This window comes from Ranitomeya variabilis, chromosome 6 (genome assembly GCF_051348905.1).
Source record: "Ranitomeya variabilis isolate aRanVar5 chromosome 6, aRanVar5.hap1, whole genome shotgun sequence".
NCBI classification, from domain to species: Eukaryota; Metazoa; Chordata; class Amphibia; order Anura; family Dendrobatidae; genus Ranitomeya; species Ranitomeya variabilis.
Window position 1 is genome coordinate 579,783,092 of NC_135237.1, and position 19,212 is coordinate 579,802,303.

Sequence of the window (19,212 nt, forward strand, 5' to 3'; positions counted from 1 at the left end):
CTCATTACATCCAGGTGCCTCATTACCTCCTGTGCCTCATTACATCCAGGTGCCTCATTACCTCCTGTGCCTCATTACATCCAGGTGCCTCATTACCTCCTGTGCCTCATTACATCCAGGTGTCTCATTACCTCCTGTGCCTCATTACATCCAGGTGTCTCATTACCTCCTGTGCCTCATTACATCCAGGTGCCTCATTACCTCCTGTGCCTCATTACATCCAGATGCCTCATTACCTCCTGTGCCTCATTACATCCAGGTGGCTCATTACCTCCTGTGCCTCGTTACATCCTGGTGCCTCATCCTGGTGTCTCATTACCTCTTGTGCCTCGTTACATCCAGGTGCCTCATCCAGGTGTCTCATTACCTCCTGTGCCTCATTACATCCTGGTGTCTCATTACCTCCTGTGCCTCGTTACATCCTGGTGCCTCATCCTGGTGTCTCATTACCTCCTCCTGTGCCTCATTACATCCAGGTGTCTCATTACCTCCTGTGCCTCGTTACATCCTGGTGCCTCATCCAGGTGTCTCATTACCTCTTGTGCCTCGTTACATCCAGGTGCTTCATCCAGGTGTCTCATTAACCTCCTGTGCCTCATTACCTCCTGGTGTCTCATTACCTCCTGTGCCTCATTACATCCAGGTGTCTCATTACCTCCTGTGCCTCGTTACATCCAGGTGCCTCATCCAGGTGTCTCATTACCTCCTGTGCCTCATTACATCCAGTTCCTCATCCAGGTGTCTCATTACCTCCTCCTGTGCCTCATTACCTCCTGGTGTCTCATTACCTCCTGTGCCTCATTACCTCCTGGTGTCTCATTACCTCTTGTGCCTCGTTACATCCTGGTGCCTCATCCAGGTGTCTCATTAACCTCCTCCTGTGCCTCATTACATCCTGGTGTCTCATTACCTCCTGTGCCTCATTACATCCAGGTGCCTCATCCAGGTGGCTCATTACCTCCTGTGCCTCATTACATCCAGGTGCCTCATCCAGGTGTCTCATTACCTCTTGTGCCTCATTACATCCAGGTGCCTCATCCAGGTGTCTCATTAACCTCCTGTGCCTCGTTACATCCAGGTGCCTCATCCAGGTGTCTCATTACCTCCTCCTGTGCCTCATTACCTCCTGGTGTCTCATTACCTCCGGTGCCTCATTACATCCAGGTGTCTCATTACCTCCTGTGCCTCGTTACATCCAGGTGCCTCATCCAGGTGTCTCATTACCTCCTGTGCCTCATTACATCCAGTTCCTCATCCAGGTGTCTCATTACCTCCTGTGCCTCGTTACATCCTGGTGCCTCATCCAGGTGTCTCATTACCTCCTCCTGTGCCTCATTACCTCCTGGTGTCTCATTACCTCCTGTGCCTCATTACCTCCTGGTGTCTCATTACCTCTTGTGCCTCGTTACATCCTGGTGCCTCATCCAGGTGTCTCATTAACCTCCTCCTGTGCCTCATTACATCCTGGTGTCTCATTACCTCCTGTGCCTCATTACATCCAGGTGCCTCATCCAGGTGGCTCATTACCTCCTGTGCCTCATTACATCCAGGTGCCTCATCCAGGTGTCTCATTACCTCTTGTGCCTCATTACATCCAGGTGCCTCATCCAGGTGTCTCATTAACCTCCTGTGCCTCGTTACATCCAGGTGCCTCATCCAGGTGTCTCATTACCTCCTCCTGTGCCTCATTACCTCCTGGTGTCTCATTACCTCCTGTGCCTCATTACATCCAGGTGTCTCATTACCTCCTGTGCCTCGTTACATCCAGGTGCCTCATCCAGGTGTCTCATTACCTCCTGTGCCTCATTACATCCAGTTCCTCATCCAGGTGTCTCATTACCTCCTGTGCCTCGTTACATCCTGGTGCCTCATCCAGGTGTCTCATTACCTCCTCCTGTGCCTCATTACCTCCTGGTGTCTCATTACCTCCTGTGCCTCATTACCTCCTGGTGTCTCATTACCTCTTGTGCCTCGTTACATCCTGGTGCCTCATCCAGGTGTCTCATTAACCTCCTCCTGTGCCTCATTACATCCTGGTGTCTCATTACCTCCTGTGCCTCATTACATCCAGGTGCCTCATCCAGGTGGCTCATTACCTCCTGTGCCTCATTACCTCCTGGTGTCTCATTACCTCTTGTGCCTCGTTACATCCTGGTGCCTCATCCAGGTGTCTCATTAACCTCCTCCTGTGCCTCATTACATCCAGGTGTCTCATTACCTCCTGTGCCTCATTACATCCAGGTGCCTCATCCAGGTGGCTCATTACCTCCTGTGCCTCATTACATCCAGGTGCCTCATCCAGGTGTCTCATTACCTCCTGTGCCTCATTACATCCAGGTGCTTCATCCAGGTGTCTCATTAACCTCCTGTGCCTCATTACATCCTGGTGTCTCATTACCTCCTGTGCCTCATTACATCCAGGTGCCTCATCCAGGTGTCTCATTAACCTCCTGTGCCTCATTACATCCTGGTGTCCCATTACCTCTTGTGCCTCGTTACATCCAGGTGCCTCATCCAGGTGTCTCATTAACCTCCTGTGCCTCATTACATCCAGGTGTCTCATTACCTCCTGTGCCTCATTACATCCAGGTGGCTCATTACCTCCTGTGCCTCATTACATCCAGGTGCCTCATCCAGGTGTCTCATTACCTCCTGTGCCTCATTACATCCAGGTGCCTCATCCAGGTGTCTCATTACCTCCTGTGCCTCATTACATCCAGGTGCTTCATCCAGGTGTCTCATTAACCTCCTGTGCCTCATTACATCCTGGTGTCTCATTACCTCCTGTGCCTCATTACATCCAGGTGCTTCATCCAGGTGTCTCATTAACCTCCTGTGCCTCATTACATCCTGGTGTCTCATTACCTCTTGTGCCTCGTTACATCCAGGTGCCTCATCCAGGTGTCTCATTAACCTCCTGTGCCTCATTACATCCTGGTGTCTCATTACCTCCTGTGCCTCATTACATCCAGGTGCCTCATCCAGGTGGCTCATTACCTCCTGTGCCTCATTACATCCAGGTGCCTCATCCAGGTGTCTCATTACCTCCTGTGCCTCATTACATTCAGGTGCCTCATCCAGGTGTCTCATTACCTCCTGTGCCTCATTACATCCTGGTGTCTCATTACCTCCTGTGCCTCATTACATCCAGGTGCTTCATCCAGGTGTCTCATTAACCTCCTGTGCCTCATTACATCCTGGTGTCTCATTACCTCCTGTGCCTCATTACATCCAGGTGCTTCATCCAGGTGTCTCATTAACCTCCTGTGCCTCATTACATCCTGGTGTCTCATTACCTCCTGTGCCTCATTACATCCAGGTGCCTCATCCAGGTGGCTCATTACCTCCTGTGCCTCATTACATCCAGGTGCCTCATCCAGGTGTCTCATTACCTCCTGTGCCTCATTACATCCAGGTGCCTCATCCAGGTGTCTCATTAACCTCCTGTGCCTCATTACATCCTGGTGTCTCATTACCTCTTGTGCCTCGTTACATCCAGGTGCCTCATCCAGGTGTCTCATTAACCTCCTGTGCCTCATTACATCCAGGTGTCTCATTACCTCCTGTGCCTCATTACATCCAGGTGCCTCATCCAGGTGGCTCATTACCTCCTGTGCCTCATTACATCCAGGTGCCTCATCCAGGTGTCTCATTACCTCCTGTGCCTCATTACATCCAGGTGCCTCATCCAGGTGTCTCATTAACCTCCTGTGCCTCATTACCTCCTGTGCCTCATTACTCATTACCTCCTGTGCCTCATTACATCCAGGTGCCTCATCCAGGTGGCTCATTACCTCCTGTGCCTCATTACATCCAGGTGCCTCATCCAGGTGTCTCATTACCTCCTGTGCCTCGTTACATCCAGGTGCCTCATCCAGGTGTCTCATTACCTCCTGTGCCTCATTACATCCAGGTGCCTCTTCCAGGTGTCTCATTACCTCCTGTGCCTCGTTACATCCAGGTGCCTCATCCAGGTGTCTCATTACCTCCTGTGCCTCATTACATCCAGGTGCCTCATCCAGGTGTCTCATTACCTCCTGTGCCTCATTACATCCAGGTGCTTCATCCAGGTGTCTCATTAACCTCCTGTGCCTCATTACATCCTGGTGTCTCATTACCTCCTGTGCCTCGTTACATCCAGGTGCCTCATCCAGGTGGCTCATTACCTCCTGTGCCTCATTACATCCTGGTGTCTCATTACCTCCTGTGCCTCGTTACATCCAGGTGCTTCATCCAGGTGTCTCATTAACCTCCTGTGCCTCATTACATCCTGGTGTCTCATTACCTCCTGTGCCTCGTTACATCCAGGTGCCTCATCCAGGTGGCTCATTACCTCCTGTGCCTTATTACATCCAGGTGCCTCATCCAGGTGTCTCATTACCTCCTGTGCCTCATTACATCCAGGTGCTTCATCCAGGTGTCTCATTAACCTCCTGTGCCTCATTACATCCAGGTGTCTCATTACCTCCTGTGCCTCATTACATCCAGGTGCTTCATCCAGGTGTCTCATTAACCTCCTGTGCCTCATTACATCCTGGTGTCTCATTACCTCCTGTGCCTCGTTACATCCAGGTGCCTCATCGAGGTGGCTCATTACCTCCTGTGCCTTATTACATCCAGGTGCCTCATCCAGGTGTCTCATTACCTCCTGTGCCTCATTACATCAAGGTGCTTCATCCAGGTGTCTCATTAACCTCCTGTGCCTCATTACATCCTGGTGTCTCATTACCTCCTGTGCCTCATTACATCCAGGTGCCTCATCCAGGTGTCTCATTACCTCCTGTGCCTCGTTACATCCAGGTGCCTCATCCAGGTGTCTCATTACCTCCTGTGCCTCGTTACATCCAGGTGCCTCATCCAGGTGTCTCATTACCTCCTGTGCCTCATTACATCCAGGTGCTTCATCCAGGTGTCTCATTAACCTCCTGTGCCTCATTACATCCAGGTGTCTCATTACATCCTGTGCCTCATTACATCCAGGTGCCTCATCCAGGTGTCTCATTACCTCCTGTGCCTCGTTACATCCAGGTGCCTCATCCAGGTGGCTCATTACCTCCTGTGCCTCATTACATCCAGGTGCCTCATCCTGGTGTCTCATTACCTCCTGTGCCTCATTACATCCAGGTGCCTCATCCAGGTGTCTCATTACCTCCTGTGCCTCGTTACATCCAGGTGCCTCTTCCAGGTGTCTCATTACCTCCTGTGTCTCGTTACATCCAGGTGCCTCTTCCAGGTGTCTCATTACCTCCTGTGCCTCGTTACATCCAGGTGCTTCATCCAGGTGTCTCATTACCTCCTGTGCCTCATTACATCCAGGTGCCTCATCCAGGTGTCTCATTACCTCCTGTGCCTCGTTACATCCTGGTGCCTCATCCTGGTGGCTCATTACCTCTTGTGCCTCATTACATCCAGTTCCTCATCCAGGTGTCTCATTAACCTCCTGTGCCTCATTACATCCTGGTGTCTCATTACCTCCTGTGCCTCATTACATCCTGGTGCCTCATCCTGGTGTCTCATTACCTCTTGTGCCTCATTACATCCAGGTGCCTCATCCAGGTGTCTCATTACCTCCTGTGCCTTGTTACATCCAGGTGCCTCATCCAGGTGGCTCATTACCTCCTCCTGTGCCTAATTACATCCTGGTGTCTCATTACCTCTTGTGCCTCATTACATCCAGGTGCCTCATCCAGGTGTCTCATTACCTCCTGTGCCTCGTTACATCCAGGTGCCTCATCCAGGTGTCTCATTACCTCCTGTGCCTCATTACATCCAGTTCCTCATCCTGGTGTCTCATTACCTCTTGTGCCTCATTACATCCTGGTGCCTCATCCTGGTGTCTCATTACCTCCTGAGCCTCATTACATCCAGGTGCCTCATCCAGGTGGCTCATTACCTCCTGTGCCTCATTACATCCAGGTGCCTCATCCAGGTGGCTCATTACCTCCTGTGCCTCATTACATCCAGGTGCCACATCCAGGTGTCTCATTACCTCCTCCTGTGCCTCATTACCTCCTGGTGTCTCATTACCTCCTGTGCCTCATTACATCCAGGTGTCTCATTACCTCCTGTGCCTCGTTACATCCAGGTGCCTCATCCAGGTGTCTCATTAACCTCCTCCTGTGCCTCATTACATCCTGGTGTCTCATTACCTCTTGTGCCTCGTTACATTCTGGTGCCTCAACCAGGTGGCTCATTAACCTCCTGTGCCTCGTTACATCCAGGTGCCTCATCCAGGTGTCTCATTACCTCCTGTGCCTCATTACATCCAGTTCCTCATCCTGGTGTCTCATTACCTCTTGTGCCTCATTACATCCTGGTGCCTCATCCTGGTGTCTCATTACCTCCTGAGCCTCATTACATCCAGGTGCCTCATCCAGGTGGCTCATTACCTCCTGTGCCTCATTACATCCAGGTGCCACATCCAGGTGTCTCATTACCTCCTCCTGTGCCTCATTACCTCCTGGTGTCTCATTACCTCCTGTGCCTCATTACATCCAGGTGTCTCATTACCTCCTGTGCCTCGTTACATCCAGGTGCCTCATCCAGGTGTCTCATTACCTCCTGTGCCTCATTACATCCAGTTCCTCATCCTGGTGTCTCATTACCTCTTGTGCCTCATTACATCCTGGTGCCTCATCCTGGTGTCTCATTACCTCCTGAGCCTCATTACATCCAGGTGCCTCATCCAGGTGGCTCATTACCTCCTGTGCCTCATTACATCCAGGTGCCACATCCAGGTGTCTCATTACCTCCTCCTGTGCCTCATTACCTCCTGGTGTCTCATTACCTCCTGTGCCTCATTACATCCAGGTGTCTCATTACCTCCTGTGCCTCGTTACATCCAGGTGCCTCATCCAGGTGTCTCATTACCTCCTGTGCCTCATTACATCCAGGTGCTTCATCCAGGTGTCTCATTACCTCCTGTGCCTCATTACATCCAGGTGCCTCATCCAGGTGGCTCATTACCTCCTGTGCCTCATTACATCCAGGTGCTTCATCCAGGTGGCTCATTACACTATATACCATATATATATATATATATATATATATATATATATATATATATATATATATATATATATATATATATAATACTGTATACATTCACACTAATAACCTACTGCTCCCATCACTAATATACTGTATACATTCACACTAATAATCTACTGCTCCATCACTAATATACTGTATACATTCACACTAATAATCTACTGCTCTCATCACTAATATACTGTATACATTCACACTAATAACCTACTGCTCCATCACTAATATACTGTATACATTCACACTAATAATCTACTGCTCCATCACTAATATACTGTATACATTCACACTAATAATCTACTGCTCCCATCACTAATATACTGTATACATTCACACTAATAATCTACTGCTCCATCACTAATATACTGTATACATTCACACTAATAATCTACTGCTCCATCACTAATATACTGTATACATTCACACTAATAATCTACTGCTCCATCACTAATATACTGTATACATTCACACTAATAATCTACTGCTCCATCACTAATATACTGTATACATTCACACTAATAACCTACTGATCCATCACTAATATACTGTATACATTCACACTAATAACCTACTGCTCCATCACTAATATACTGTATACATTCACACTAATAACCTACTGCTCCATCACTAATATACTGTATACATTCACACTAATAACCTACTGCTCCATCACTAATATACTGTATACATTCACACTAATAACCTACTGCTCCATCACTAATATACTGTATACATTCACACTAATAATCTACTGCTCCATCACTAATATACTGTATACATTCACACTAATAACCTACTGCTCCATCACTAATATACTGTATACATTCACACTAATAATCTACTGCTCCATCACTAATATACTGTATACATTCACACTAATAACCTACTGCTCCCATCACTAATATACTGTATACATTCACACTAATAACCTACTGCTCCATCACTAATATACTGTATACATTCACACTAATAATCTACTGCTCCATCACTAATATACTGTATACATTCACACTAATAATCTACTGCTCCATCACTAATATACTGTATACATTCACACTAATAATCTACTGCTCCATCACTAATATACTGTATACATTCACACTAATAATCTACTGCTCCATCACTAATATACTGTATACATTCACACTAATAACCTACTGCTCCATCACTAATATACTGTATACATTCACACTAATAACCTACTGCTCCATCACTAATATACTGTATACATTCACACTAATAATCTACTGCTCCATCACTAATATACTGTATACATTCACACTAATAACCTACTGCTCCATCACTAATATACTGTATACATTCACACTAATAATCTACTGCTCCATCACTAATATACTGTATACATTCACACTAATAACCTACTGCTCTCATCACTAATATACTGTATACATTCACACTAATAACCTACTGCTCCATCACTAATATACTGTATACATTCACACTAATAATCTACTGCTCCATCACTAATATACTGTATACATTCACACTAATAATCTACTGCTCCATCACTAATATACTGTATACATTCACACTAATAATCTACTGCTCCATCACTAATATACTGTATACATTCACACTAATAACCTACTGCTCCATCACTAATATACTGTATACATTCACACTAATAATCTACTGCTCCATCACTAATATACTGTATACATTCACACTAATAACCTACTGCTCCATCACTAATATACTGTATACATTCACACTAATAATCTACTGCTCCATCACTAATATACTGTATACATTCACACTAATAACCTACTGCTCCATCACTAATATACTGTATACATTCACACTAATAATCTACTGCTCCATCACTAATATACTGTATACATTCACACTAATAACCTACTGCTCCCATCACTAATATACTGTATACATTCACACTAATAACCTACTGCTCCATCACTAATATACTGTATACATTCACACTAATAACCTACTGCTCCATCACTAATATACTGTATACATTCACACTAATAACCTACTGCTCCATCACTAATATACTGTATACATTCACACTAATAACCTACTGCTCCATCACTAATATACTGTATACATTCACACTAATAACCTACTGCTCCATCACTAATATACTGTATACATTCACACTAATAACCTACTGCTCCATCACTAATATACTGTATACATTCACACTAATAACCTACTGCTCCATCACTAATATACTGTATACATTCACACTAATAATCTACTGCTCCATCACTAATATACTGTATACATTCACACTAATAATCTACTGCTCCATCACTAATATACTGTATACATTCACACTAATAATCTACTGCTCCATCACTAATATACTGTATACATTCACACTAATAATCTACTGCTCCATCACTAATATACTGTATACATTCACACTAATAACCTGCTGCTCCATCACTAATATACTGTATACATTCACACTAATAACCTGCTGCTCCATCACTAATATACTGTATACATTCACACTAATAATCTACTGCTCCATCACTAATATACTGTATACATTCACACTAATAACCTACTGCTCCATCACTAATATACTGTATACATTCACACTAATAACCTGCTGCTCCATCACTAATATACTGTATACATTCACACTAATAACCTACTGCTCCATCACTAATATACTGTATACATTCACACTAATAATCTACTGCTCCATCACTAATATACTGTATACATTCACACTAATAATCTACTGCTCCCATCACTAATATACTGTATACATTCACACTAATAATCTACTGCTCCCATCACTAATATACTGTATACATTCACACTAATAACCTACTGCTCCATCACTAATATACTGTATACATTCACACTAATAACCTACTGCTCCATCACTAATATACTGTATACATTCACACTAATAATCTACTGCTCCATCACTAATATACTGTATACATTCACACTAATAATCTACTGCTCCATCACTAATATACTGTATACATTCACACTAATAATCTACTGCTCCATCACTAATATACTGTATACATTCACACTAATAACCTACTGCTCCATCACTAATATACTGTATACATTCACACTAATAATCTACTGCTCCATCACTAATATACTGTATACATTCACACTAATAACCTACTGCTCCATCACTAATATACTGTATACATTCACACTAATAATCTACTGCCCCATCACTAATATACTGTATACATTCACACTAATAACCTACTGCTCCATCACTAATATACTGTATACATTCACACTAATAATCTACTGCTCTCATCACTATTATACTGTATACATTCACACTAATAATCTACTGCTCCCATCACTAATATACTGTATACATTCACACTAATAACCTACTGCTCCATCACTAATATACTGTATACATTCACACTAATAACCTACTGCTCCATCACTAATATACTGTATACACTCACACTAATAACCTACTGCTCCATCACTAATATACTGTATACATTCACACTAATAATCTACTGCTCCCATCACTAATATACTGTATACATTCACACTAATAACCTACTGCTCCATCACTAATATACTGTATACATTCACACTAATAATCTACTGCTCCATCACTAATATACTGTATACATTCACACTAATAATCTACTGCTCCATCACTAATATACTGTATACATTCACACTAATAACCTACTGCTCCATCACTAATATACTGTATACATTCACACTAATAATCTACTGCTCCATCACTAATATACTGTATACATTCACACTAATAATCTACTGCTCCATCACTAATATACTGTATACATTCACACTAATAACCTACTGCTCCATCACTAATATACTGTATATATTCACACTAATAACCTACTGCTCCATCACTAATATACTGTATACATTCACACTAATAACCTACTGCTCCCATCACTAATATACTGTATACATTCACACTAATAACCTACTGCTCCATCACTAATATACTGTATACATTCACACTAATAACCTACTGCTCCATCACTAATATACTGTATACATTCACACTAATAATCTACTGCTCCATCACTAATATACTGTATACATTCACACTAATAACCTACTGCTCCCATCACTAATATACTGTATACATTCACACTAATAATCTACTGCTCCATCACTAATATACTGTATACATTCACACTAATAATCTACTGCTCCATCACTAATATACTGTATACATTCACACTAATAACCTACTGCTCCATCACTAATATACTGTATACATTCACACTAATAATCTACTGCTCCATCACTAATATACTGTATACATTCACACTAATAACCTACTGCTCCATCACTAATATACTGTATACATTCACACTAATAATCTACTGCTCCATCACTAATATACTGTATACATTCACACTAATAATCTACTGCTCCATCACTAATATACTGTATACATTCACACTAATAACCTACTGCTCCATCACTAATATACTGTATACATTCACACTAATAATCTACTGCTCCCATCACTAATATACTGTATACATTCACACTAATAACCTACTGCTCCATCACTAATATACTGTATACATTCACACTAATAATCTACTGCTCCATCACTAATATACTGTATACATTCACACTAATAACCTACTGCTCCATCACTAATATACTGTATACATTCACACTAATAATCTACTGCTCCATCACTAATATACTGTATACATTCACACTAATAACCTACTGCTCCATCACTAATATACTGTATACATTCACACTAATAATCTACTGCTCCATCACTAATATACTGTATACATTCACACTAATAATCTACTGCTCCATCACTAATATACTGTATACATTCACACTAATAATCTACTGCTCCATCACTAATATACTGTATACATTCACACTAATAACCTACTGCTCCATCACTAATATACTGTATACATTCACACTAATAATCTACTGCTCCATCACTAATATACTGTATACATTCACACTAATAATCTACTGCTCCATCACTAATATACTGTATACATTCACACTAATAACCTACTGCTCCATCACTAATATACTGTATACATTCACACTAATAACCTACTGCTCCCATCACTAATATACTGTATACATTCACACTAATAATCTACTGCTCCCATCACTAATATACTGTATACATTCACACTAATAACCTACTGCTCCATCACTAATATACTGTATACATTCACACTAATAACCTACTGCTCCATCACTAATATACTGTATACATTCACACTAATAACCTACTGCTCCATCACTAATATACTGTATACATTCACACTAATAACCTACTGCTCCCATCACTAATATACTGTATACATTCACACTAATAATCTACTGCTCCATCACTAATATACTGTATACATTCACACTAATAATCTACTGCTCCATCACTAATATACTGTATACATTCACACTAATAACCTACTGCTCCATCACTAATATACTGTATACATTCACACTAATAACCTACTGCTCCATCACTAATATACTGTATACATTCACACTAATAATCTACTGCTCCATCACTAATATACTGTATACATTCACACTAATAACCTACTGCTCCATCACTAATATACTGTATACATTCACACTAATAACCTACTGCTCCATCACTAATATACTGTATACATTCACACTAATAATCTACTGCTCCCATCACTAATATACTGTATACATTCACACTAATAATCTACTGCTCCATCACTAATATACTGTATACATTCACACTAATAACCTACTGCTCCATCACTAATATACTGTATACATTCACACTAATAACCTACTGCTCCATCACTAATATACTGTATACATTCACACTAATAACCTACTGCTCCATCACTAATATACTGTATACATTCACACTAATAACCTACTGCTCTATCACTAATATACTGTATACATTCACACTAATAACCTACTGCTCCCATCACTAATATACTGTATACATTCACACTAATAATCTACTGCTCCATCACTAATATACTGTATACATTCACACTAATAACCTACTGCTCCATCACTAATATACTGTATACATTCACACTAATAACCTACTGCTCCATCACTAATATACTGTATACATTCACACTAATAACCTACTGCTCCATCACTAATATACTGTATACATTCACACTAATAACCTACTGCTCCATCACTAATATACTGTATACATTCACACTAATAATCTACTGCTCCATCACTAATATACTGTATACATTCACACTAATAACCTACTGCTCCCATCACTAATATACTGTATACATTCACACTAATAATCTACTGCTCCATCACTAATATACTGTATACATTCACACTAATAATCTACTGCTCTCATCACTAATATACTGTATACATTCACACTAATAACCTACTGCTCCATCACTAATATACTGTATACATTCACACTAATAATCTACTGCTCCATCACTAATATACTGTATACATTCACACTAATAACCTACTGCTCCATCACTAATATACTGTATACATTCACACTAATAACCTACTGCTCCATCACTAATATACTGTATACATTCACACTAATAATCTACTGCTCCATCACTAATATACTGTATACATTCACACTAATAACCTACTGCTCCATCACTAATATACTGTATACATTCACACTAATAACCTACTGCTCCCATCACTAATATACTGTATACATTCACACTAATAATCTACTGCTCCATCACTAATATACTGTATACATTCACACTATAACCTACTGCTCCATCACTAATATACTGTATACATTCACACTAATAACCTACTGCTCCATCACTAATATACTGTATACATTCACACTAATAATCTACTGCTCCATCACTAATATACTGTATACATTCACACTAATAATCTACTGCTCCATCACTAATATACTGTATACATTCACACTAATAACCTACTGCTCCCATCACTAATATACTGTATACATTCACACTAATAATCTACTGCTCCATCACTAATATACTGTATACATTCACACTAATAATCTACTGCTCCATCACTAATATACTGTATACATTCACACTAATAACCTACTGCTCCCATCACTAATATACTGTATACATTCACACTAATAACCTACTGCTCCATCACTAATATACTGTATACATTCACACTAATAACCTACTGCTCCATCACTAATATACTGTATACATTCACACTAATAATCTACTGCTCCCATCACTAATATACTGTATACATTCACACTAATAACCTACTGCTCCATCACTAATATACTGTATACATTCACACTAATAATCTACTGCTCCATCACTAATATACTGTATACATTCACACTAATAATCTACTGCTCCATCACTAATATACTGTATACATTCACACTAATAACCTACTGCTCCATCACTAATATACTGTATACATTCACAATAATAACCTACTGCTCCATCACTAATATACTGTATACATTCACACTAATAATCTACTGCTCCATCACTAATATACTGTATACATTCACACTAATAACCTACTGCTCCCATCACTAATATACTGTATACATTCACACTAATAATCTACTGCTCCATCACTAATATACTGTATACATTCACACTAATAATCTACTGCTCCATCACTAATATACTGTATACATTCACACTAATAACCTACTGCTCCATCACTAATATACTGTATACATTCACACTAATAACCTACTGCTCCCATCACTAATATACTGTATACATTCACACTAATAACCTACTGCTCCATCACTAATATACTGTATACATTCACACTAATAACCTACTGCTCCCATCACTAATATACTGTATACATTCACACTAATAATCTACTGCTCCATCACTAATATACTGTATACATTCACACTAATAACCTACTGCTCCATCACTAATATACTGTATACATTCACACTAATAACCTACTGCTCCCATCACTAATATACTGTATACATTCACACTAATAACCTACTGCTCCATCACTAATATACTGTATACATTCACACTAATAACCTACTGCTCCCATCACTAATATACTGTATACATTCACACTAATAATCTACTGCTCCATCACTAATATACTGTATACATTCACACTAATAATCTACTGCTCCATCACTAATATACTGTATACATTCACACTAATAACCTACTGCTCCATCACTAATATACTGTATACATTCACACTAATAATCTACTGCTCCATCACTAATATACTGTATACATTCACACTAATAACCTACTGCTCCATCACTAATATACTGTATACATTCACACTAATAATCTACTGCTCCATCACTAATATACTGTATACATTCACACTAATAACCTACTGCTCCATCACTAATATACTGTATACATTCACACTAATAACCTACTGCTCCCATCACTAATATACTGTATACATTCACACTAATAACCTACTGCTCCATCACTAATATACTGTATACATTCACACTAATAACCTACTGCTCCCATCACTAATATACTGTATACATTCACACTAATAATCTACTGCTCCATCACTAATATACTGTATACATTCACACTAATAATCTACTGCTCCATCACTAATATACTGTATACATTCACACTAATAATCTACTGCTCCATCACTAATATACTGTATACATTCACACTAATAATCTACTGCTCCATCACTAATATACTGTATACATTCACACTAATAATCTACTGCTCCATCACTAATATACTGTATACATTCACACTAATAACCTACTGCTCCCATCACTAATATACTGTATACATTCACACTAATAATCTACTGCTCCATCACTAATATACTGTATACATTCACACTAATAATCTACTGCTCCATCACTAATATACTGTATACATTCACACTAATAACCTACTGCTCCATCACTAATATACTGTATACATTCACACTAATAATCTACTGCTCCATCACTAATATACTGTATACATTCACACTAATAACCTACTGCTCCCATCACTAATATACTGTATACATTCACACTAATAATCTACTGCTCCATCACTAATATACTGTATACATTCACACTAATAATCTACTGCTCCCATCACTAATATACTGTATACATTCACACTAATAATCTACTGCTCCATCACTAATATACTGTATACATTCACACTAATAACCTACTGCTCCATCACTAATATACTGTATACATTCACACTAATAATCTACTGCTCCATCACTAATATACTGTATACATTCACACTAATAATCTACTGCTCCATCACTAATATACTGTATACATTCACACTAATAACCTACTGCTCCATCACTAATATACTGTATACATTCACACTAATAATCTACTGCTCCATCACTAATATACTGTATACATTCACACTAATAATCTACTGCTCCATCACTAATATACTGTATACATTCACACTAATAATCTACTGCTCCATCACTAATATACTGTATACATTCACACTAATAACCTACTGCTCCATCACTAATATACTGTATACATTCACACTAATAACCTACTGCTCCATCACTAATATACTGTATACATTCACACTAATAACCTACTGCTCCATCACTAATATACTGTATACATTCACACTAATAATCTACTGCTCCATCAGTAATATACTGTATACATTCACACTAATAACCTACTGCTCCATCACTAATATACTGTATACATTCACACTAATAATCTACTGCTCCCATCACTAATATACTGTATACATTCACACTAATAACCTACTGCTCCATCACTAATATACTGTATACATTCACACTAATAATCTACTGCTCCCATCACTAATATACTGTATACATTCACACTAATAACCTACTGCTCCATCACTAATATACTGTATACATTCACACTAATAATCTACTGCTCCCATCACTAATATACTGTATACATTCACACTAATAATCTACTGCTCCATCACTAATATACTGTATACATTCACACTAATAATCTACTGCTCCCATCACTAATATACTGTATACATTCACACTAATAACCTACTGCTCCATCACTAATATACTGTATACATTCACACTAATAACCTACTGCTCCATCACTAATATACTGTATACATTCACACTAATAACCTACTGCTCCATCACTAATATACTGTATACATTCACACTAATAACCTACTGCTCCATCACTAATATACTGTATACATTCACACTAATAACCTACTGCTCCATCACTAATATACTGTATACATTCACACTAATAACCTACTGCTCCATCACTAATATACTGTATACATTCACACTAATAATCTACTGCTCCATCACTAATATACTGTATACATTCACACTAATAACCTACTGCTCCATCACTAATATACTGTATACATTCACACTAATAACCTACTGCTCCATCACTAATATACTGTATACATTCACACTAATAACCTACTGCTCCATCACTAATATACTGTATACATTCACACTAATAACCTACTGCTCCCATCACTAATATACTGTATACATTCACACTAATAACCTACTGCTCCATCACTAATATACTGTATACATTCACACTAATAATCTACTGCTCCATCACTAATATACTGTATACATTCACACTAATAACCTACTGCTCCATCACTAATATACTGTATACATTCACACTAATAATCTACTGCTCCATCACTAATATACTGTATACATTCACACTAATAATCTACTGCTCTCATCACTAATATACTGTATACATTCACACTAATAACCTACTGCTCCATCACTAATATACTGTATACATTCACACTAATAACCTACTGCTCCATCACTAATATACTGTATACATTCACACTAATAACCTACTGCTCCATCACTAATATACTGTATACATTCACACTAATAACCTACTGCTCCATCACTAATATACTGTATACATTCACACTAATAATCTACTGCTCCATCACTAATATACTGTATACATTCACACTAATAACCTACTGCTCCATCACTAATATACTGTATACATTCACACTAATAATCTACTGCTCCATCACTAATATACTGTATACATTCACACTAATAACCTACTGCTCCATCACTAATATACTGTATACATTCACACTAATAACCTACTGCTCTCATCACTAATATACTGTATACATTCACACTAATAACCTACTGCTCCATCACTAATATACTGTATACATTCACACTAATAACCTACTGCTCCATCACTAATATACTGTATACATTCACACTAATAATCTACTGCTCCATCACTAATATACTGTATACATTCACACTAATAATCTACTGCTCCCATCACTAATATACTGTATACATTCACACTAATAACCTACTGCTCCCATCACTAATATACTGTATACATTCACACTAATAATCTACTGCTCCATCACTAATATACTGTATACATTCACACTAATAATCTACTGCTCCATCACTAATATACTGTATACATTCACACTAATAATCTACTGCTCCATCACTAATATACTGTATACATTCACACTAATAACCTACTGCTCCATCACTAATATACTGTATACATTCACACTAATAATCTACTGCTCCATCACTAATATACTGTATACATTCACACTAATAATCTACTGCTCCATCACTAATATACTGTATACATTCACACTAATAACCTACTGCTCCATCACTAATATACTGTATACATTCACACTAATAATCTACTGCTCCATCACTAATATACTGTATACATTCACACTAATAACCTACTGCTCCATCACTAATATACTGTATACATTCACACTAATAACCTACTGCTCCATCACTAATATACTGTATACATTCACACTAATAATCTACTGCTCCATCACTAATATACTGTATACATTCACACTAATAATCTACTGCTCCATCACTAATATACTGTATACATTCACACTAATAACCTACTGCTCCATCACTAATATACTGTATACATTCACACTAATAATCTACTGCTCCCATCACTAATATACTGTATACATTCACACTAATAATCTACTGCTCCATCACTAATATACTGTATACATTCACACTAATAATCTACTGCTCCCATCACTAATATACTGTATACATTCACACTAATAACCTACTGCTCCATCACTAATATACTGTATACATTCACACTAATAACCTACTGCTCCATCACTAATATACTGTATACATTCA